Genomic DNA, 23,521 nt, shown 5'->3' with positions numbered 1-23,521 from the left:
TGTAGCGCACGATTTGAATAAGGACAGTATTAGTATTCCAGCAGAGCCACGGCTAAAAGCTGCTGACCTTTTCCTCTGCACAGGAGATCCTTGAACACATCCAGCCAAATCACAGTACCCAGTAATAAGCCATCAATGCTAAAGAGTGCTAGCATGTGGGAGGGATTTTTTTTTTTTTTCTACTGCACCCAAACAGCATGGGCAGTGTACTATGATCTATCAGCTGGCTCACATCCAAAAGGTGGAGGGGGCTCAAAATGGCAGTGTGCAGAATTTATCATGCCATACAATCTCTCTTTCTCTTTTCCTGTAGAGTGGGAGGGCTCTTCTTGATACGCCATCGATTTACACACATGTCGCCGGTGGGAAACTGATCAATGCGGAGAATCAAAATTCCCTGCAAACAATCCCAAAACAAATCAGAGCCCTGACCTTTGCTAAGACATATTTAGCCTTTGATGCACACATGAGAGAAAAAAGAAAGAAAAAACAAGCAAGTTTTTTTAACCTGTGCCAAAAAACAAATAGGTATTGCTATTGACATTTTCAAAAACAGCACTGTTGAGAGCAATAGAGCAGATGAGCTACTCATAACTGTTGCCCTTGAATAATAAATTAATAGCAACTTCGGTGGCACTTGAGAATAAAATCAGTGTTTAGGAAGCGAATTGATCATTCGAGATTTGTTCGGTTCCTTGCAGAGCATTAGCACACTTTTAACACACGCTTGGCCTCGGTCCATACGGCAATCCTATTCCATCAGTTATGATAAACAATATGGATGACTAATGGCAGGATTGTGATGGGAAATATATATGGTGGATTGGGAAATGGCCAGCTTGGTGTTTTATGAGCTGCTCGCACTGTTGATGAATATTTGTTGGTGTGGAATCATAGCTTAATGTCAGGACACAATTTGTTGCAATTAGCCAGTTGATTTATCGGATTTTCTGGGCCTCATGCATGGGAACAATTAACACTGTGCTCTGTGGCTTTTTATTAATGGGGTGCAGCCAGTCTGCGTTTTCAACAAAGCCGAGACAAAGCCTGCATACAGGACTATAGGTTGGGATTCATGATGCAGGATAGTGACTGTCCCACACTTGTCATTATGAAATGAGCAACTGTTTTAAAAGAATGATGCAGGTGTGGCATTTGATTGATATATATATATATATATATATATATATATATATATATATATATATATATATATATATATATATATATATACACACACACACACACACAGTATATATAAATATAATCAGTAACGGTATTGCAAAAGTCAGTAATTTGTACCTTAATGACAAGAAACTCATGTGCTTAAAGTAAGCATTCCAACATGTAGACTATAATATAAATAACATAAAATGCAATACAAAAAGGCAACAATCACAATAAAACCCGCCATGCCTTAGCTATATTACAGCACGGCCATTAAAGGCACGCGTTTGTAAAACTATGCAATGAAACAAATAGTTAAAAAGAGGCAAACAGATGTTCAGGCACACAATAACAGGGTTCAAGTGGAGCGGGGTGCCCCTAACTGACTAATAAACGGCCCCAAATGAGTCTGCAATTAAATTTATACACTTGATTGCACTGCTGTCATGTCCAGTACAGTCTTATCGAACACCTGGGAGCCATTTCCAAATAAAACCTTGGGGGGAAAATAGAAAAGGACAGGAAAGAACTAAACAGAAAATGCAGACAGGATTATTATATAAATGCATGGACTACGGGCTAATCTAGACGACCAGGGTAGAAAAATAGAAGAAGACTTGTTTAGAATTGCTTTTACAAAAAATCTAATATGTCTTAATTATACAAAAAATAAATCAATAAATAAATACATAAAAAAAGAGAGAGAGAAAGAGATAAATAGTTCATAAAATAAAAATTAAAAAATAGAAAAAATTATGTGTTGAATTAAATTCAGAAATAGTTAAAATTGAAACATTTTTAAACAGCAGTATAGTAAACATTAATATGTTCTGAACATGTTTGAAATCATTTGTAAATAAATAAACATGCAATTTGTATATAAAAGAAAATCATAGAAATTTTGTTGAAATTAAATTTAAATTTAAATATTCAAATGTCAATTTCATGTCGACCAAAAATATGATTTAATATTCATCCATCATTTTCTTTTTTCCTCAAAAAAAATTAATGAAAAACAACTTTTTTCAATGTTTACAACAAATAAAATAAACAATGTGCGCAGTTTCTATTTTAGCTCCTTATCTACAGTACAGTAGCATTCTCTCCTTGTCCCCTTAGTAAAGACTTTTGCTGAGTGGACACATTTTCCGCTTAAATATAACCACTCATGACTCCTCTGTGAAAAGCTGTCTGACTGATCCAGTGTGTTAATAAAGCTCTCTCTCTCTCTCTCTCTCTCTCTCTCTCTCTCTCTCTCTCTCTCTCTCTCTCTTTCTGATCAAGCCTTATTCAGCCCTATTCAGTTATAAAACAAAAAAACACAAAAATAACACACAAAATGTCAGTAGGTTCGTTTGCTCTAGTGGCTCTTCGGGCGTTCACATCAAAAAGCAGGAAGCGTTAATGATGATATCTACCGCAAGAAAAACAAGATGTAATGTCAGAGATGTGAACACAACATAAAGGACGTTCTGTAACATTTAAAAAAAATAGAATATAAAGTTATTTTGTAAAGGTTATTTTAAACGAATGAAGCCGTAAGAAAAGCTTGACAGTAGCACTAAGACTCGAAATTTATGTGGTCATGAGCCAAGGGCAATTCAGCAAGCAGTTTTCACCAGATACATATTACAGAATAAAGGGAGAAAAATTAACTAAGATTGCTTAAATTAGTCAAGAAATAAAAATACAAAAATCAATCAATGCATTAATAAAGAATCCTACTATAAAATAAAATCATTCTTTTTCTTTTATCCACTTTTGCTCATTTTGTGTGGTATATTATGTAAAATTTCCAGCCTGTAAGGAATCATCCCTTCTTATATTTTTTATATTTATATTTTCTGATGTTTGTTTGAATTTAGATTATTAATTTAAATTTTTTTTTTAAGAATCACAATTTGGAAGATTAAAAAACACTTGTACAAATTAGTGCTGTATTAGAAAATATGATTACTATTAATATTATTTTATATTTGTATTTTTTGCTCGTAAATACTTTGTTTTATTTCATCATGGACTAAACAATTCCGACATAACGTATTACTTCCCAACATTGTATTCCCATGGGAATTAGTTTCAGCCAGAAAACAGCATGCCTTGTTCTACCATGGAGGAAGGGCATACAGTAAATTACAATGTTAGTGCCCTTATTCGATTATGTTTGCTAATTTTGTGACCTTGTCCAACAATTATCTGGCAATCGTACCTTTTTTTCTTGAGTTACCTGGTTCACTGAGTAAGTAATGGCATTTTAACTTGGCCAAATGAAGCATTTTTAGTTGCTGCCAAGTTACTGCCAAGCAATTGATTCAATATGTGCCACAGCACAAAACACCACCACTTTTTGCTCAGTAAAAAATAACAATCCGTGTATTTTAGATTAACACATTAAATAAATTTCTCGGTTTAAGGACTATATCCCTCAAATGCGATATGCATGAAAAAGACATTTTAGCACAGTCCATGTTTGGCTTCGATCACAGGTTTTTTTTTTTTTTCCTTTGACAGATGACTAACAATCATCATTATGGCTGAAATGGTTACCTGCGAGTCAGGCCATAAATCTTGTTAAAATAACCAAAACCGTCTCGCTGTTTTTTTTTCCCCCTTAGAAGCAACCTGTCTTGAGTGCAGCCCATCTGTACGTAGTTAGTGCCGCACTCACACAGATGGCCGCCAAACACTTTCAAAGTTGTTTCGTCCGCAAGTCTAACCTTACAAAGCAAACTAATTAACAGTAAACGCATCACAGAGGAAGAAGCCATTTGAACGAGTTCCTTTTTTTTTCTTTTTTTTTTTTTTTTGCGAAAGCTCTAATGAGAAGAATGAGCACGAAGGGAGCTCCGGGTGCCAGAGGTTGTTCCTGGAGCTCAAGGTTTACGGTCTTTTTAAAGTGACAAATAAAAACGCAGGGGTTACCTAGTGCCCTCAGCCTCCGTTAATGCGCCACAAGGTTTTAACAACTGCCTTTGAAAGGTAGAAGGTGGAGCGGGTGGGACCCTGAGGTGGGGGTGTTAAGCATGTGTGAGTGAGGTCCAAGGCCTAAGATGCAGGTTTTACTAACTGAATGGTGGATGTGAAAAAAAGATTTCAGCCAAAGAAAGATTTATGCTTTTGATGAAATAGCATGATTAACTAAATCCTGGCATTAATAACCATGAAGATGAAATAAGAAATAAGCAGGTCAAAAATAAACATTCTTTTTTTTTTTTTTTTTGGAAGTGTTCCAGCGTGTAGTCGTTACTTCTGTGCTTGTTCAATCAATAAGAAAAACAGCTCTCAGAGAGCCTCCCTAACTCAGGAAACTTGATTCGCAGAAAGCAGGACGACTCCTTAGAAAGCTAATTAGATAGAACCTTACATAGGCCAACAGGAAATGTGAAACAAGCTTGCTGCCAAAAGTAATAATATTTTCACTGTTTATTTAATTATTTATGAATTTGTTCAGACAGAAGTAGGCTTAATAAAAGCAATCCCAGGGAGAACCACTGGCATTCCAGTCTTATCAGGGATAGGTCCAATGGCAAAGTTATTTAACGCGCCACAATATACGCAGCTCCCCAACACAAAATACAATTAATGTTTTCCAATTCCATTCAGTCATTATTGCTGCAGGGATAAACTAGTGTTCTGTGTGCTACATATCAGTAGGGTCACCGGTGTTTAAGTCTGTGATACACATTGGTATTAAGGTAGCGAAGACAAAAGCATATAAATCAACTGATATTCTTGAAACTAGAACACTGGAGCACCGTGATGTAGTCCATGCCAGGCATCAGAGACACATTTAAAACCAAAAAAAAAAAATCTCATTTCATTTCCAGGTCTTAGTCACACTTTTCTGATAAATGCTTCACAAAGGCCTAGGCAGAAAGGAGGACTGCTTATTCTCTTGACATATTATTTTTCAGTTATTATATATTCTCCCGGCTCACCACTCGGAGAAAATTGAGAGCGTATGCTGTGCAACTGTGTTTCCCTTTCCCTCATTCCATTGAGGGCAGTTTTGAGAGAGTGAGGTGAAAAGGGGGGAGTGCTGGAGAAAGATAGAAAAATAAAAAGAAGCGGTCTCCGCATGTCGGTTTGCCGGTTTTACATTGACCATAAGTAAGGCGTTCCTTCCTGTTCACCTCTTGAGAGTGAAAGCCCCACAGCCATATGTAAGCAATCACAGCAAAGACATTCTTTTAGTGTGTTTCCGTAGCAGAGCTACAGAGAGAGAGAGAGAGAGAGAGAGAGAGAGAGAGACAGCCGAGGTAAACGTTAACACGTTGTGGGCTTGGAAATCCTCATGAGCTTGTCTCATTAGCAACTAATTGGCACGACTTGCCTCTGTCTTTTGTTCCACGTTCCGTTTGTCTGTCTTTCTTCTTCGACCCCCCCCCCACACCCCTCCGGGAAGCAAGGGAGTTTGGGGGGTTTTGAGCACATATTTCAGAGCTGGCTAGATGCAGCAGGGGAGTCGATTCCATATTACTGTAACATAAACACTGCTGTCCCACGATTAACCTCGCAAAGCAACTGAGTGCAAAATTGAGCACTCAACCTGCACAACCAAATTAGCTTGGAGATGCAAGGATGTCTCATCATGCTGCTCTTTCGCTCATGGCTTCCCTCAAATGGCTAATGCCAGAGAGAAAAAAAAAAACATTCCAAATAGTAGACAATTACTATAATTTCCTTGACTTAGGAAGAGGGCAGGAATGGTCATCTAAAAGTTGGTATAGTCTATTAGTTTGATTACAACTCGTATCTCCAGACAAGTGATAAATTAACATCAAAGAATCAGGCAATATATTTTATTAAGGATTTGGGCCACCACAAAGCACCAGAACAGTTAGGCCTTGCCATCAATTCTACAAGTCTCTAAAACTTTACGGACGTGATGAACACCATTCTTCCTAAATATATTCCCTCAGCTGGTGTTGCGATGATGGAGGTGGAGAACGCCGTCTAACACGTCCATCTAAAATCTCCCAGAGGTGTTTATCTGGGTTGAGTTCTGGTGACTGTGAAAGCCACAGCATATCATTTACATCATTTTCACATTCATCAAACCATTCAGTCAAGCCTTGTGAGCTTTTAATCTGTAATATGAAAAGAAGAAGTTTTCTAAAGGGGTTTTTTGCAACTAAAAAAAAATTAAAAAAAGATTAAGCCAACAACTGAAAATCAACAGAACAATGTTTAAAGCACGACAGCCGCTTTGTTTTTATATCTTCCCGAGATATTTCAACAGCTTTATTCTGACAAGTATCTATTTCAACTAGCATGAAGGCACACAGTCCATTATTTGTATCTAATTTCATACTTTAGGTCATCATTTATCATCAGCACCAAAGCCTGGTAGCCGAGCCATAGTTTTTTTTTTTTGTGGGCTAACTTACATTTCAACTAAATTGATACCCACAGAAACTAAGTGGTGGTGTTTTATTACCACCACTTCCATTGACCAACTCACGGCCTTTTACTGTGAATGCCTTTACCGGCATCCATGCACTTAAGCACACATAAAGGAAGGGAAACCCCACAAAGACTTGTTCAGACCACAGTGCAGAGCACAGGGCATGTGTTATTTTCCATACAAAGATGCTCAAATAGATTTGACGATTGCAATTACCTGCATGGTCTCAAGAAAAAGGTGCCGCATTATATAAGGGGACTCAGGAGGACCTCTGACATCAGCACCTTCGTTAGTTTCAAAACACCTAAAACAAGCACTGAACCTGAACTCAGAAGTTATGCCATGATAAAAAGGAGTGAAAGAAAAAAATCAGAAAATGAAAAAATAAAGCGAAGACGAGGGCCAAGGGCCAGTGTGTCAGTGCCTTGCATCAAAATGTTCCCATATTCATGTAATCAGTTTTTTATACTTTTAAAGGCATTGAAAGCAGAAATGTGGGTCAGATGGGCTTCAGGGAGATATGAGAAGGTAAGGTAGAGGTTGCACAAATCCACAGTGGTAAAATCAAGCTCTTGTTCTTAAGTGGTATTGACATTGACCTCTCGGATTGAAACAGCCCTAACAAGGTATTAACACAGTAAAAGCTTTCCTCATAGGAAGTGTTAGTACATATAGTGTGCTGCAAAGAGAAGTCTTCTGCCCTCTTGTATTGAAAGGCCAGTCTATACATACCAGGTACAAGCAAATAAACTGATCTTGTGATGGACTATAATGCGATTTACTGCGCTGGATTCTCTAGAGAGATTTGCGGTTTGTCAGAAAAAAACTAACGGGGAAACACACAATTAAAGCACCTTACCTCAGGCAAAGGAAGCGATAAATAATAAACCACCACTAAATATTTAGCCTCATATCATGTACACAGACCTGAAGGTTTTCTAAAACAGTTTCACCATGAGTGAATTATTATTTTCTGTATCTGGATAGCAGGCCCTGATAATACTGTCGCCACACGTTATAGACTTAGCATCATTATATACCATGATGATTCTCATAGATTTCATGAAAATATCTCATCACAGTGCTACAGTACCACAACCACAAAATCATTTGCACGAGATAGAAGTTATGTGTGTGTGTGTTTTCAAAGTGTGTGCATACTGCGTCGACTATGCAAGGCGCTCAAAGAGGAGCCTCATCTGTTCGGCGCCTGCTCAGGGCGGATGACAGGGTGTCACTGCACCAGACAGTGATGGATGTGCCACATTCCATACGCAACTCGGCCAATTGGACACATTAACAAGAGGCACCTGCTTTCCTCCCATGTACAAATCTATTAAAAGATAACAGCAATGGCGACTTTCGCTCAGTATGAAAATTATTGCACTGCTTCTACTATGTGGAGTTAGACTTTACATAGATATTGTTGAGCTAACAGTGCCATCTAGTGGCCGAAAAAAACTTAATATTTTCAAGAAGTGAAAAAGCATAAGAGTTGCATTTATTTCATTTCTCATACTTTTCGATACAATATGAATTTTTTGCTCTTTTGGGAATATTTTTTGACATTTATCCACAATTGGTAGAAAAATAAATATATTCATTTGTAAACCACAGACATCAAAAGCACATTTGACAGCACACGAACGTTACCACAAAACAGTACATGAGACAAGAAAGAATCCACTTTACATATAATTCAAGGATTTAAAAACTGGTGTAATAAAGATCTCAAACATTTTTTAGAAGATTTTTATTACTTTGCAAAATGAAAGAAAAAAAGTCACACAGATTTTCCCTCTTCTTGAAAAAATAGACTAATAGATATCTTGGGAAAAAAATACATGGTTTGCAAAAAAAACCCAAATAAATTAATACATTAAATTGAAAGAATAAATAAATTAAATTGAATAAATAAATAAATAAATAAATAAATAAATAAATAAATAAATAAATAAATAACATTTAGTTTTTCCAGTTTGGCGTTTTCCAGGTTTCTATATCATTATCATTATTATTATTATAATTATTATTAGTAGTAGTAGAATTAGTAGTAGTAGTTTTATTATTACTGTATTATTAATTTATTTAATTTCAAGATTAATGTTTGCACTTACAGTTTTGTTATCTCTGATAATCAAAGATAACTTCAGCATCACCTAAAGATCCATGAAGTTACTAAGCAACTCAAAAACTATAGACAATTAATATCAACAGTCTACTACTACACAATTGACATTTTGTGCCCCCCAGATGAGGATGGGCTCCCTTTTTGAGTTCCTCTCAAGGTTACACCTTCATGCCATCTAGGAGATTTTTTCCTTGTCACAGCTGCCACTGGTTCACTCTTTGGAGATTAAATTATAATTATAAGGAACATATTTTCAGTCTTTTAACTGCTTCAAGACAGTGTTCATTGTTTAACGCACTATATGAATAAATTGAATAAATGATTTGACTTTACTGCCATATTCACACACAATAGTAACTAGTAAACAACTGGGTAATTTAGAATTAATAGACCATAAGTATCAACAAAAGTGTATTACTTTTTTAAATAAATGAAATAAACTACATGAATAATCTCAGGAGACATAGTTTAAACGTGGGTAAATGTGCAGTGAACCGACATCTTAATGGTTTTTACTTGTTAGGTAAAAAAATTCAAAGGTAAAGCTAAAAGCAAGTTCAGATAGTTCACATGTCATAATGTAATGTAGTTTTGCAGTCACACAAAATAAATGTCATAATACATAATACAATATTTTGCTTTTTTTAGCTACTGTTACTGTATTTTTTGATTTGATGATTTATTAAAGCTGACATTTATCATGTGATAATGATGTAACTAATGATGTAAATAACTTTAGTCTTTAATTATGTTGACTTTTTTTAATGAGGTGAGTAATACAATGCCATTTAACAGAACTGTGCCGTTTAACAGAGCATTATTGTGCTAAAATCACAAAAAGAAAACGCAATACAGCAGGTCTGCATTCGGGGATCAGCTCACTCGCTCTCATTTGGTCACACATTAACATTCTCTTGAAGTAAGACACTTCATGATTAATGTGGAGATCAGGGCCATGTTAACTCCTGCTGAGCCGGCCAGATTTCATTTGCACATTCAAATGAAACACACCCACACCTAGTTTCCACCCCTTAATTCGCATTCATCACTCCATTCTCCACAGAGACATTTTCATGTCTAGGTCTAAACAAGACTTGGACAGTGTAGGGTCCATACAAAGTATAAGGTTTTAAGTATTTCAAGTGGTTTGTATATATACAGTTGGTGTGGTCTAGTTGAGAAAGAGAGCAAGAATTTAGGAAATAAACTGTCACTAAGGACACACACTCAGACACACATGCACACACTTAATAAAGACATAACGCCAGATGTTTGTCTGCAGTTGTATGCGCCTTTACCAATGTACATTGTAAATCTTGCTCCCTCTGGTGGTAATGAAAGGTAAATGATATCAATGCACCCTCATATAAAAGGAATTAACACTAGGCCAAGAATCTACACTGCAATTTAAACGAATCAAGTGTTGAACAGTTTTGGAAGACATGTTGGAATGGTAAACACCTTTATGGATGACAGTTTGTTAGAGATCTCCAAGTCCTCTTTAATGAAATTTATGGTTGTTTGAGAAGTGACATTACACAACAACAGCCTTGTGGGTTTTTTTTCTCAAGCTCTTCCATAGCAGTTCTCTCTAACCCAGCAGTAAATCTGGTCTTGTATTGCACTGGATGGCTCGAGTTGTCAGATATCACGCAGTGACAACCCTTTTTACCATCATTGTCCTGACAGAAATATGATATGAGGAACTGGGGTGTCACATCACTTAGCGTGATTTACCCCACGTCGCCAGGCGCCATTTTAATCAATCAAATGTGTCACTTTTTTTACTGTAATGATCTTAAGGCAGAGGGAACCAGCGTTAAGTGGATGAAGAAAGGCTTATCTGTAACTTGATTTATGATGGTGCTCCCCAAATGTTGCCGGGGTTCCATCTTCTACCTAGAAACAGCAACTCTATCACACTGGCTAATAAGTAATGCAGGAAGTCCTTTAGGGCAGAGGAGGAGGGGACACTTTTCACCTTGCGTGATTAATCGTCAAACAGATAGGCTTGTATAAAACCTTACTTAAAATCACTTCAGCAGCAGAAATAATAAGCACATACTCCTTTTTTTAACTATTATATATTATTTAAAGTATCATATAACTATATGTAGCTGTTACTTACTGTTCAGTTGCTTTAAATATCCTATTATTTTTACTGTAAAAGTATCTGGGGCCATAGACATTGGACTAAAAATCGAAAAAAATATATATACATCTTCTTCTTCTTCTTTCGGCTTCTCCCATTAGGGGGCGCCACAGCGGATCATCTGTCTCTGTACCCCCCTGTCCTCTACATCTGCCTCTTTCAAACCAACTACCTGCATGTCTTCCCTTACCACATCCATAAACCTCCTCCTTGGTCTTCCTCTTTTTCTCCTTTCTGGTGGTTTCATCCTCAGCATTCTCCTACTGATATACCCCATGTCCCTCCTCTGCACATGTCCAAACCATCTCAAAACATCTAAATCTAAAATATATATATATATATATATATATATATATATATAGCCTCAATTTGCGCTTATAATTCCCTCCACTCTTCTGGGAAGATGTTCCACTAGATTCTAGTGTGCTTATTAATATTTGTGTTCATCAGCCACAAGGGTATTATGAAAGGCAGGTACTGATGTAGGTGAGGAGACCTGGGGTGCAGTCAGCATTCACACTCATCCCAAATGTGTTCAGTAGGAACGAGATTAGAGCTCTATAGTAGGCCACTTAAGAATTTCCTCTCCAAAGCTTGAACTCACTGTGCACAGGGGCATTGCGATGCTGAAACAGGTTTGGGTTTCCAAGTTCAAGTGAATGCAAAATTGTATTATACCGCATCCAAAGACGTCCTGTACAATTAAGTGCATCAAGCTTTGTGTTAACAGTTTGGAAAATAACCACATATAGCAGGAAAGATCATGTGACTTAATACTATATATACATTGCATGGGGTTGATTCATGATGCTAATTTTTGAATGTCCAGTAAAAATTGAACATACACAATTCCCTTCAAAATTGTTGAATGAATTATAAAAGTAAGAATACTAAATTATCATTTTCGAATGAAGATGGTAATCCGTATGCATGTTCCTAAAAAAAATATATTAAAATATTTATTTTTTTCTATATAGATCAATATACATCAAATTTATGGAAAATCCAATACAAAGTCCAGACTCTCATAAAATACTTAATGATCTTTGTATTACATAAAAGTTTCACAGTAGGTTTACGGGCCACTGGTCTTTGTATTCACAGCTTCATTTGTGGTTGGATAGAGTTATTATGCTTTTATCCCCATGGAGAGGGTATTGAAATTTTCTAAAAGAGCAAACCCATTGGTAACCTATTACTGAACCATACACAATCAATAGCTAATTTCTTTACATTGATTACCACCTGGACATTTAACATGCACCCCATGGCCAGTGTTTGTATGTGTATTGTCTATGTGTGTGTGAGATGTTCCTCTATTTGTCCCTGTGGGGATTGCATTCATTGATCTCATGGAGAGGCCTAAAATCATCAAACTGTTCATTAATCTTCATAAAGACTGCTACTGACCACAGTTATCGGAGTGTTCTCTTGTTCTCTCTTTAGCATAAATGTAAGTGCAAACGCCTTTTATCAATGTGTGGGTCTAAGAGATTTTACACTTGACTATAGAGACAATATTATATATGTCCCTTTAATAATTTGGGGCAATTGTCATCATTTTATGTAATAATAGACTTTTTATTTTAGCATTTGGTTACATGTGGTTATTGAATATAGCATTTGGTTATTTACCATACACATGTTTATTGTCACAAGAATTTAAGCCACACAGACAAAGACTCGGTTTGATGGCTACATACAGTAGATTAATGACTTCTAAATTAGCTACCCAAATTAAACACAAAAACCACACATATATAAGTGAAATCTTGAAACATTTATCTCCTGCATAATTATTTACAACCATCCACACACTAGGCTATGTTCATTTTAGCTTACTGGCCATCATTAGTGGTTAACAGCTAAAATAGGAATGTAGTAGGAATTAAATCATTTTAGTAGAACTAAAAATATTTAGATGCACTAACTTCAATATGCTTCAAGATTTTTACTTCAGTTCACTTCATTTCACTTCATGAATTGTGGCAGGCGACTGTTGAGCATTTACTTTTTTTCCAGGGAATCCCAGATTATTTATTGTTGGTCTGTTTTTACAGGTGAATTTCCACTTAACATAATGTGTTAACATAATTCTTTCACATATAGGTCATTATCAATTCATACAGGTAAAAGCTAAATTTCACTCCTTATACCTGTCAGGAGTGGCAGATACCGTCTTGAGCTTATGTGCATGCATGTCAAGTCCTTACAACAAGAATATGACTTGATCATATGACAGTGACCTTGACCATTGCCATACAAATACAAATGTAACCCCTGTGATGCCAGGAGCCGTTTTTTCATGTCCTTATTATCATCATCATCATCATCAATATTATTATTATTATTATTATTATTATTATTATTATTATTATTATTATTATTTTGGCTGCTCCTGTTAGGGGTCACCACAGCAGATCATCCATCTCCATATCACTCTGTCCTCTACATCTGCCTCTTTCAAAACAACCACCTGCATGTCTTCCCTCACGTCATCCATAAATGTGCCACTAGTGTAGTTGAGTGCAAGAAAGCTCTCATGTGACATAAGAACCAATCAACAAGCTCCAGAGTGGTCTAGCCGGTCCTCTTACCTGTTTTTAGACACTGGCATCTTTGGTTCATCCAGACAATATTTCTGATGTCAGATACATCAGTTGCTAGGTGTTACTTTCGAAAGTGAGCGACTGCACAATGATGAAGCAGGTTCTGGGATGTGCACCTAGTAGTAGTGATCCAGATGTTGGGAAGGTTTGGCAAGTTGACAAGGTTTTGGCAAGGATACACGTCACATATGTAATAAACTCTGGTTACTGCAGCCATTTGCTACCTGGACATCACCATGACCCTTATTTTGCAATGATGTGAGTGTTGTGCAGGAAATGGTGGCTGGATGACAATAGAATTTGTATGAAATAATACATCATATAGCCACATTGTGACTTTTTGGAATATCTTAGCATACATTTGTAAGCAATAAGGGATACTTGTAATTATCCTGTGTTCATAAAAAATAAAAAAAATAAAAAATGTATATACGTAACAAGCTCTGTGTAACCGCTAGATGGAGACACTGTCCCAGCATTGAGTCCTGTAACAGCTGTAGTTTGTCTTAATTAACTTATGAAAACTAAAGTAAAAACAGCCTTACACAGATATTGCACTGCTCCTGATGAGACAAACAAAACACAAGCATCTGTGTTTACTGTGCTGAAAACTAAACACAGAAACAGAAGTGTTTGTCGATGTTATTGATGCACTGATACACATACACTGATCAATACGCATGGTTAGCCTTATTCAGAGCAATATGGAAAGGTAATATGTGCAATGAAAATAAGATACCACCAATAACCATCAGACAACTAACATTTTAAATAGTCTGCTTTTTGTTTTCTAATAACACTGTATAGCAAGACAGGGTAATTGTTTTCAGAGGATTTATAGCAATCAGCACAGATAATATGTCTTATTTTTAGCTAACAATTTTGCATTAACTTAAGCTAGGGATTTTACATTAGTTAGCAAGCATCAGACTATAGATATTGTTTACCAAACACTTACATTATATTTAGCTACAACCTGCTAAATACCATTTATTTTTGTAGTAAAAATAACAAAATAAATGACTGGTTTTCAGTAAATATTAACCGCATGAACCATTTTATTTGATTACTTGAGTTGAACAAAAAAATGCATAAGATTACATTGCTATATATACTTCAGTAGCTTTCAAATCAGCATATTTTTTATGAACATTGCTTAAGATTTCACATTAGAATGGGTGGATAATTTGTACTATATGCTATATTTCAGCCAACACACTAACTTTTGGCAGAAGGTAGGTCTGGCTTCACAGTAACAGACAAGAGCTGGCAGCCAATCAGAAAGCCTGAATGTTACACTATAGGAAACGTCTCTGTTTACTTGAGTGTACCTTGTTCCCTGAAAAGGTGGAAACAAGGTACTGCGTTTTATAATGCTATTGGAACATTTTTTGTTTGTTCGGTTGTAAAGCATGTATGTCAAACATCAAGGATTTGGCTTAAATAACCTCAGCGGGTGACATCGTCTGAATGCACGCATCTGCGAGGCTATAAATAGACGTGCCATGAACACACCTTCTGGTTTTGTCTTTGTCTGAATTGATGTCCAAACACGCACACTGTGCGACAATGAGGCACAGCATCTTGTTCATGCTTTTTTAGGGAACAGGGTTAAACTTAAGTAACCTGAGATGTTCCCTATCAAAAGCTCCACTCAGTGCTGCGTTTCCTAACACTACAGGAACAAGAACACCAACACAGACACAATGGACCCCTTTAAGTTGTTTAGTGTGTGCACACAAACATTGAAGAGGTCTCAGACACATCTTCAGGATGTTCAATCAAAGCATACACATCAAGGACACATTTTTGGCAAGAGCCTTGTAGGATGCAACCACCCTGGTTGAATGGGCCTTAACTCCTAGAGGTGGAGCTTGACCTAAGCTAGGGTAATGGCATCCCTTACCCAATGTGACATTGTTTGCCTAGTGGCAGCTGCCCACAGTTGCGGCTCATGTAGCTGCTCAGATTTATAAGTAAGTCTGAAGAGCATGTACTGGACATAGTAAGTGAAAAGTCTCCTGAAAGCAGGAGGCTTCAAAAATTGACCAGATGTACAGTCGAGATTGGGACTTTAGAAGGATAGTTACGGGAGGATGCAAAATAGCTTTGACATAGGCAGGATGACAAGACTGACAGAGCCTGCAAATCCCCAAATCTACTTCAAAGAAGTAATAGCAAGAGAAAATCCCAGAACTGACTGGATATTTTGGGTTGGAGTTTTCATTCCCCTTTGTGTCACAGCTTGTCTGGACCGCAAGTCTGCTCCCACATTCTTCTGCTAAATTGCTCTGTGGGACAGGAACTTGTCCTGTGCCTTTAGCAGAAACTGCTGTAATAGCCTTTCCAGGCGGCATGAACACAGTCCACTTGGGCGATTTATGAAAGAGGTTACTGCTGTTGTCCATCCTCACTAGGACATGGTAGCCTTTTAAGTGCTGGAGGGAGTATTTCAGGGTCCGATATACAACTATCATTTTGAGGCAATTGATGTTCTAATTAAATGCCCTCTCTGGATGCCTTGGGCTGGACAGTCATTTAAGACTGCACCCCAGCCCATGCCTAGAGTGGGACCCAAAGTCTTAAACTGCCTCTGGCACGTAATTCCTATCTGTCTCTGAAGATTGGCCAAAGGATGAAATCCTCCATGTATAAACCAGAACTAAAATGGTTTTATGTGCATGATCCAGAGACTGGTAAGCTTCACCCTCAAAAGCAATCCTCAGGGACTTTCTGAGTTGTGGCAAAAATGTTTATATGGCAGCATGCATCCTTGAGGCAGATTATCACAAATCAATCACTGGATTGGATCTGAAAAGCAGTTCTTTTGACTGGCAGGTAACGTCTTAAACTGCAAAGATCTAAAATTGGATGTAACCCACCCAAACTTCATTGGGAACTAGAAAATACCAACTGTAGTATCCTGACTCTCTGTTAAGCATGAAAACAGTTCTTGTGTCAACTAATGCGTTTGTTCTGGTTTCATGGTAGTGGGTACCACCAAATGATCGTCTTTATGTCCGGACTCTTACTGGGCTTCTGAAAGCGGTGAGCTGCTCCTCAGTCCCTATGAGGGGGTGCACGGATTTGTTTCTGGGATTCACACCACAATGGGACCGGACTGGGTTGAGGCTGGGTGACTGACAACCCTGACCCCTATACGGCAGGGAAGAAATTTATCAAACGCTTCTGCATATGTCTTGGCCTTCCCGGAACCTATTGATAAAACTTAAGAATTATTCATCATGCTTCTTAGATATCTTGTTTCTTAGAAACAGTGTTAGATAGTCACCCAAAATACTAGCCAGGGTTTTTTTCCATATAGATATTTGTATAAGAGTGGGGGTGGGCATGCTCACTGAGCACAGAAAAGAGGAAGCATGAGAGAGAGCTGTGAAGTTGTAAATTAAGCTGTGGTTAAGACTGTGGATGATAATTGTGAGCCGATAATTTCTTTTTTTTCGCTCTTTATCTTTGAACTTTGAAGGTTTTGCTGTTAATTTAATAAGGGAGAGGGGATGAGCCAGACATTGCAGGTGCTATAAAGGTATCCTGATAGTCTTTTCATTCATTTAAAAAGTCCAAAAAAATGTTAATAATTGAATTTGAAAAGCAAACCGTTGGAGGGAAAAGAAAATGCAATTAAAATCTTAAACGAATTTTCATTATGAAATTAGAATTCATTATACTGCACAAGACAAATGAGATAATATAAATAGTCAAAAGTTTCTTTTAAACGGTTTGAAGATTCTCATTATGTGTCTTATGCCTGGATTTGCTAATGGAAATTAAAATTGTCAATGACTGTTACCGCAATGTTTCTAACGATTGTTCAGGGGTGTCCATCTCAATTTCTGCCTCACCCGCACTGCTATAATTGGATGAATTTCTTATGTGTTTAGCAAATATTAATTTAATTCAACAAGCATTAACAAGACACACATACTACAAACCCACACACCCTGTTGCGTGATTTATGCTCCATTATTATACAAAATATTTGACAGTGATATTATAACTAGATAAAGTAGGTGGTTTATTCCCAATCTCACTGTCTTGTGTCTGATTTTTAAGTAAACTATCTTATACACTACCAGGCAAATATTTGGTAGTTTGGTTCTGCTTGTTGCTCTACTTAAATAATGTTTTCTTTGCTGCAAGTAAACCAAAAAGGTCTCACTTGCAAAGTTTCCTCTGAACAGTGGATATTGAAATACAGTGGTGTGAAAAAGTGTTTGCCCCCTTCCTGATTTCTTTATGGTTTTGCATGTTTGTTACACTTTAATGTTGCAAAAACCATATTATATCACAGAGGCTGATCACAGTCATGTTGGGAAGGTGCAGCTGCACAATGGATAAGTGGATTAATGCTGACCAGACAAGGTTAACACCACCCTCCAAGAGCAGGTGTGCCGCTCTTATCTCCTAAACTATTTCTATTTGATCCTAAAATGTACCAGTTCCTTGTAATATTGTGGCAAATACCCAGGTGAACATCACTGCCCAAATTCAATCTCTGCCTAATGTACATTAGTAGCTGCTTGTGTGAAGCCAGTTATCTGCCAGGAATCCTTGTCATTCACTAGTGCTGACCAGATAAGGACTATAAAGCAAAGTAGTTGTAAAGTATAGCATGGCGGTATGTCAGGTGTGTTTAATGCAAATACTGCATCATATGTCACTTCATGTTTTTGTTAAAAAGTTACAACTTTGCAACTGTCACTGTCTGTGGCAAGGTTAAGCAAGATTCCTTGCCACAGCAAGTTGCATTATTGCAAAGCTAGTCTGTCAAACTTCAGCACTACAAAAAGATATGATGTTAGCAAGTGAAAGGTAACATAAGATAAGATAAGTAACATCTATAGAAAATAATGTGATTATTTCACCTAATTTCAAAAAAGTTTTTTACTGATTGTAAGCGTTTGTTTGTTTCACCTGTTTGCCAGTAAAATGAAAAACATTATTTTAAGCTTTAAAAAGAACAAAATTTCTAGAGATGTTTAATAATCTTACATTTGATTGAATGTAATCTCATAGGTAATTTAAATGAATCTAACTATATTCTAACTATTTTTAGTTTCTAAGATATCTGCAATGAGTTCAGCATTTGACTAATCTTTATATACTGTTGAGATTAGTTAATGGTGCATGAAATGTGAATTGATTTATAAATGCATGTTCCAGCCCAAAAACGACCCATCACTATAGGGCATTTAAAATCGACTTGCTCTAGAAAAAGTGCTTAATAAATAGACATCAGCAGAATTCTGGTCACTGTTAAATTCAGTATTCTTTTAAACGGTTAACAAAGTCCTAACACTAATTCAAGTGTAAAATTTTCATTGTACAATTAGTTGTCACAGTACTGACTATTCCATTTTTAGCACAAACAACCTTCACGTATGAGCTTCAGGATACAATAAAGAAGCTACGAGGTGAAAATGCATACTTGCATCATCGACTGGAAAACCTCACCCAAGCACTGCATGAGCTGAGAAAACTCCTGGATCACTCAAAAGGTGAGCACCATTCGTCCTTAAAATAACCGTTATTGCTCTCGTATTCATATACTCTTGAAACTCTAAGGAACTTGCACAAATAAAAATAATGTAATGATAATTTCTTATATTGTTGACTAGGTGACTAATAAGAATTAGATAAATCTGATGTTGAAGTTTTATTCTGTTGCTGTTGCTTTCAGGTCATGAATTTTCAGAGCCCAGTGTAAATCATGACAGTGATCAGTTACATGCCTGGAATGAGTGGATTCATAATGGTAAAAATAAAATAAAATAACGATTTTGATTTATTTCTAAGAAATTATTAAATCCTCTGATGCACACCTGAGTAAACACTGGCTAAAGCACATTTTGTGTTGCATTTTTACATACCTTTTATATTTATCTCACTAAATCTCACCTCTGATAAATTCCTGCATTTTTTTACAGGTATTAGTGCTGAAACACATCACCTGATTCAACAAGCATTCTGTTTGTCTGATCATGATTTGGCCAGTGCATTCCATCCAGCATATGTACTTATTCTTGTGTTCTGCACGACTGTGTGTAATTTCTTGTTGTTCTAGCTGTGAAACATGAATGTAGGCCACTGGCACAGTGTTGCATATAAATGGGTAAATACAAAATGTTTTAAAGTTCAGTAAAAGAAATCTGTTATTGGCAGTGGTGGACGAATTAACTTTAACGCATGTACTTTAAAGTAGTAAAGTAGAGATACAGTAGGTAAGTGCTCCCTTTAAACTTTTATTTGAGTAATTTGAGTACAAAAGTATTTGTCTTCAAAATGTACTTAAGTATCCAAGTACTATAATTTATAATGGCTATAAGGTCTTATGATTTTTCTCTTGCTAAATCAACTTAGTTTATATAAAATACTCTGTTACTCTTAACACACCAATCTATTAATAGAATTGTATTAATGAGTCAAACACTTATTGATATCTATTAAGATTTTCATGAGCACAAAACCTTATTTTCTACTACTTCAAAACAATCGCACAAATAAGGCCATGGGTACTGTGGCAAGTTAGAGTCAGAGTTAGAGTTAGAGTTAGAGTTAGAGTTTCTTTTATCATTTATTCCTTTCAAAATGTTCTGTGTGATGTTGAACTGATGCTGAACTGTATGTTCGTGCTACGTAGATACCACCAATAGCGGTTCTAGCTTGAAGGACACCCTGGGTGATCCACACCATGACCCAACATCTCCCCCACTGATTAGTTTTAGCTTTGAGAAGCTCCTCTCTGCTTCAGCTACTGTCACTGGATGAGTAAAACATATTCTCAGAGCAGTCCACAATACATTTCTGAGATCTTGCTTTTATATATAAATATCACCCTAAATGCATTTATTGCGCAATTATATACACGTCATTATGCACAATTTTTACAACTCTCAGAGCCGAAAACCATAAACTCTGGCTAATTGTAGCCATAATATACATACAACATCAATATCCTTATAATATACCTGTGTATCTTTTAAATGAACCTTTTAGGCAGCACTGGAGATTCCCCTTACTGAACTCAATTTAGTACCTATTCAGTACAATCACAGAAAACCTTTATGACATCACCTCAATTAAAGGTAACCCTATCAATAAGTACTAGTTTAACTGCTAGTTAGGTTGTAAATGTTTTGTTGCTACACACATTATGATAAACTGCATACTATAAATTATAATGTTATGCACCTGAATTTGGCTCCTGAGGGTTTAGACCTTTTTTGTCACCCTTAAAGGGTGCACACCTTTCGAGTCCCGACCAGGTTTATTGCCTGCAACATGATATAATAATGGATGCAACTGTGCAAATGGTCGATTAGTTTTTGCCGTGGACGCCCTGTGCCCATGTCGCCTCTGCTTAAATCCACCACTGCCAAGTGACAATCAAAACAAGTTTAAAAAAAAGCATGAACTCTACCCTGATTGGTGGCTTGCTGTGTGACTGAAGGTTTTATCCACTTAAATAAAAAGGAACAACTGATTTTGCTAAATATAATTGAGTAAAAAGTAAGCTATTCGACTTTATAATGTAGTGAAGTTAAAGTAAAAATCTCCCCAAACTGAAATACTTGAGTAAAGTGCAAATACGTTAAAAAACTACTTAAGTACAGTAACGAATTACATTACTTCGTTACTGTCCACCACTGGATATTGGGCTTGATGTAAGGGTATATTACAGGTATACTATATGTATAGGTATTATTATTATTATGTTATTTTGTGTGTGGTTTCATGATTGTGGCAATAGTCTCCCCTTATAACTCCTTAACAAATGTAACATGACAAAAATAGCATTGTATTCAAGAAATAAAATGCATTTAAATGTGCAGTCCTATATATAGTCCTATATATATATATATATATATATATATATATATATATATATATATATATATATATATATATCATAATAAAAGATTGAAAAAAGTATTAGAAAATTTCCTTTTGTTCTTCTCATCGGCTTTAGAAAATTTGGGTGACGCAACCTACTGTTATGGAATATTCCAAATGTCTCATAGGGGTGAAAGTGTATATAATAGAATGAAAATAATGTGTGTTATAGGATGGAGTGAATGTTGTGGGACATAAAGTATACATATTTATAAACATTTAATGAATTACTCATGTAAAACATAAAATGTTTGATAAAGTTTTGAATCTAATATTTTAAGATAACGTGTAGGTTGTGGTTGTAGACACTATAATAGATGTTTAAAATGATATTTACATTTACCAAATATATTTCAGTGGTGCACAAGTGGAATCCAAATAGCAAACTAACCCATGTCATTGTATAACATGTGCATTTGTAATACAAAGCAAGAAAATTTAGCATAGTCATCAGAATCAGTATGTCTCGGTGCTTTGTGGTCTTGGAAATAAAGCAAACAAGCATGTGGGAAATACTTGACCTGTAAGCAGGTTGTCAGGCTTCAGCATTTCATCTTTAAAACCTAAAACTAAGAAAGTCAGACCTGAAAAACAGACATTGGGTTGTGTACATAAAATGATTCCTTACTTCACTCCAGATCTGTGTTTTCAGTGCCCAGTGTAGCACCTGTATATTTTCTGATTCATAAATAAAGTGTTACCTTTGTGATTCCCATGTTCTTCTTTGTCCTGTATCTGTCCTGTCCTATATCTACACATGTAGAGGTGGGAGCATCTGACAGATAATTATCACAGCAACATAAAATAGCTCTGAATAATTTCTCTTTGGGTGAGTTTGTGTGTTTGATGTTCTACAGTGCGAACATCACATTAGCTGGCAGAATTGGTCTTTGTTTAGTTAATTAAAATTGCAGTCTTTGCATAGATTAGAAATCGGTCTATTTAATTTACATTTGATTGTGCTGAATTGGTAGGGCGAAAGAAATCAATTTACATTTGCAAAGAATTTTGCTGGCAGAATAAAAAAAAAAAACAAGCATGATGGCTGATCTTGTTCTTATTTTGTTAATGCCATACTGCAGATATGCAGTGGGGGTTTTTTGTCTTTAAAATGCAAGACCACACATGTTGTATAGCATTAACCTGTATATGCTTTTATAATCTTAACAAGATAAAAAAAAAGCATGTTTTGAGTGCGTCTGATTTTGCATTAAAGGGTACGAAGTATGGTTTCCACTGTGAAAACCAGAGTCTGGTGTGACTAGCATGGTTATAGGCTTTTGGCTGATTTTCAGAATGTGCATTAGCTTTGAAAAATAATAATCCAAATTTCATTTAAGAAAAGTTATTACCTGAGCCTGTCTTTCAATCAATGATACTTGGAGGCCACTCTGTGCAGCTGAGTAACACAGGAGGTTTGAGGATGGATTCAGACTTCATGTCAACAGTCTGTTACACTGACGCAGGACTACATTTTGCATTTGATCATCCTCACATTTCGCTGTAATAAATGAATATTCTGTGCCACCCAGATGAGAATGGGTTCACTTTTGAGTCTGGTTCCTCTCAAGGGTTCTACCTTATGCCATCTCAGGCTCGCTCATTATTGACAAACTTGCACTCATAAAGAACAATCTTATTGATTCTTTCTTCTACATTATCTGTGTAAAGCTGCTTTGAGAAAATGTCCATTTTCAAAAGCGCTATACAAATAAAAACGAATTGAACAGAATTGAACTTATGTGCCACTGCTAGAAATGCTACAGACACATAGTTTTATTCTTTGCTAATTTGCATATTTGTCAAAGTTACTGAACGATTCTTTGTAAAAGAGGCCCCTCTTTAAGATACTTAGAACTAAATCTATATTGAATGAAACTTCGACTGTGTATCATACCACTTGCATTCACTCTGTGTTACTTGCAAGTAAATGGCAGGTTTCATTTGTGGACTTGTGTTGTTGTGTGCAGTGTGGAAATAAGGCTTAAATACATGCATGAGGGCCGCTTTAGTGCTCTCGTATTATTCCAAGCCTTTTGAGCGTCTCTAGGCTGTGAGATGAACACGTTCCGCTTGTGTTTGTGTGCGTGTGCGTGTGCGTGTGTGTGCGAGTGTGAGTGTGTGAGACGTAACCCTGGGCA

The 23,521-nt window shown here is 36.3% G+C and overlaps 1 long non-coding RNA gene across 1 annotated transcript; it reads left to right on the top strand.

The window, feature by feature from the left end:
* Nucleotides 1-18,732: 18,732 nt before the first annotated feature.
* On the top strand, nucleotides 18,733-20,827 carry LOC124380815. Its single transcript, XR_006924733.1, has 3 exons — nucleotides 18,733-18,985; nucleotides 19,168-19,242; nucleotides 19,415-20,827. It is a non-coding gene; the product is annotated as an uncharacterized LOC124380815 (long non-coding RNA).
* Nucleotides 20,828-23,521: the final 2,694 nt, after the last annotated feature.

Source organism: Silurus meridionalis, chromosome 27 (assembly GCF_014805685.1).
Source record: "Silurus meridionalis isolate SWU-2019-XX chromosome 27, ASM1480568v1, whole genome shotgun sequence".
Lineage (NCBI taxonomy): Eukaryota > Metazoa > Chordata > Actinopteri > Siluriformes > Siluridae > Silurus > Silurus meridionalis.
Note: the sequence above shows the minus strand (reverse complement) of the source record. Positions and strands in the feature narration are given on the sequence as shown.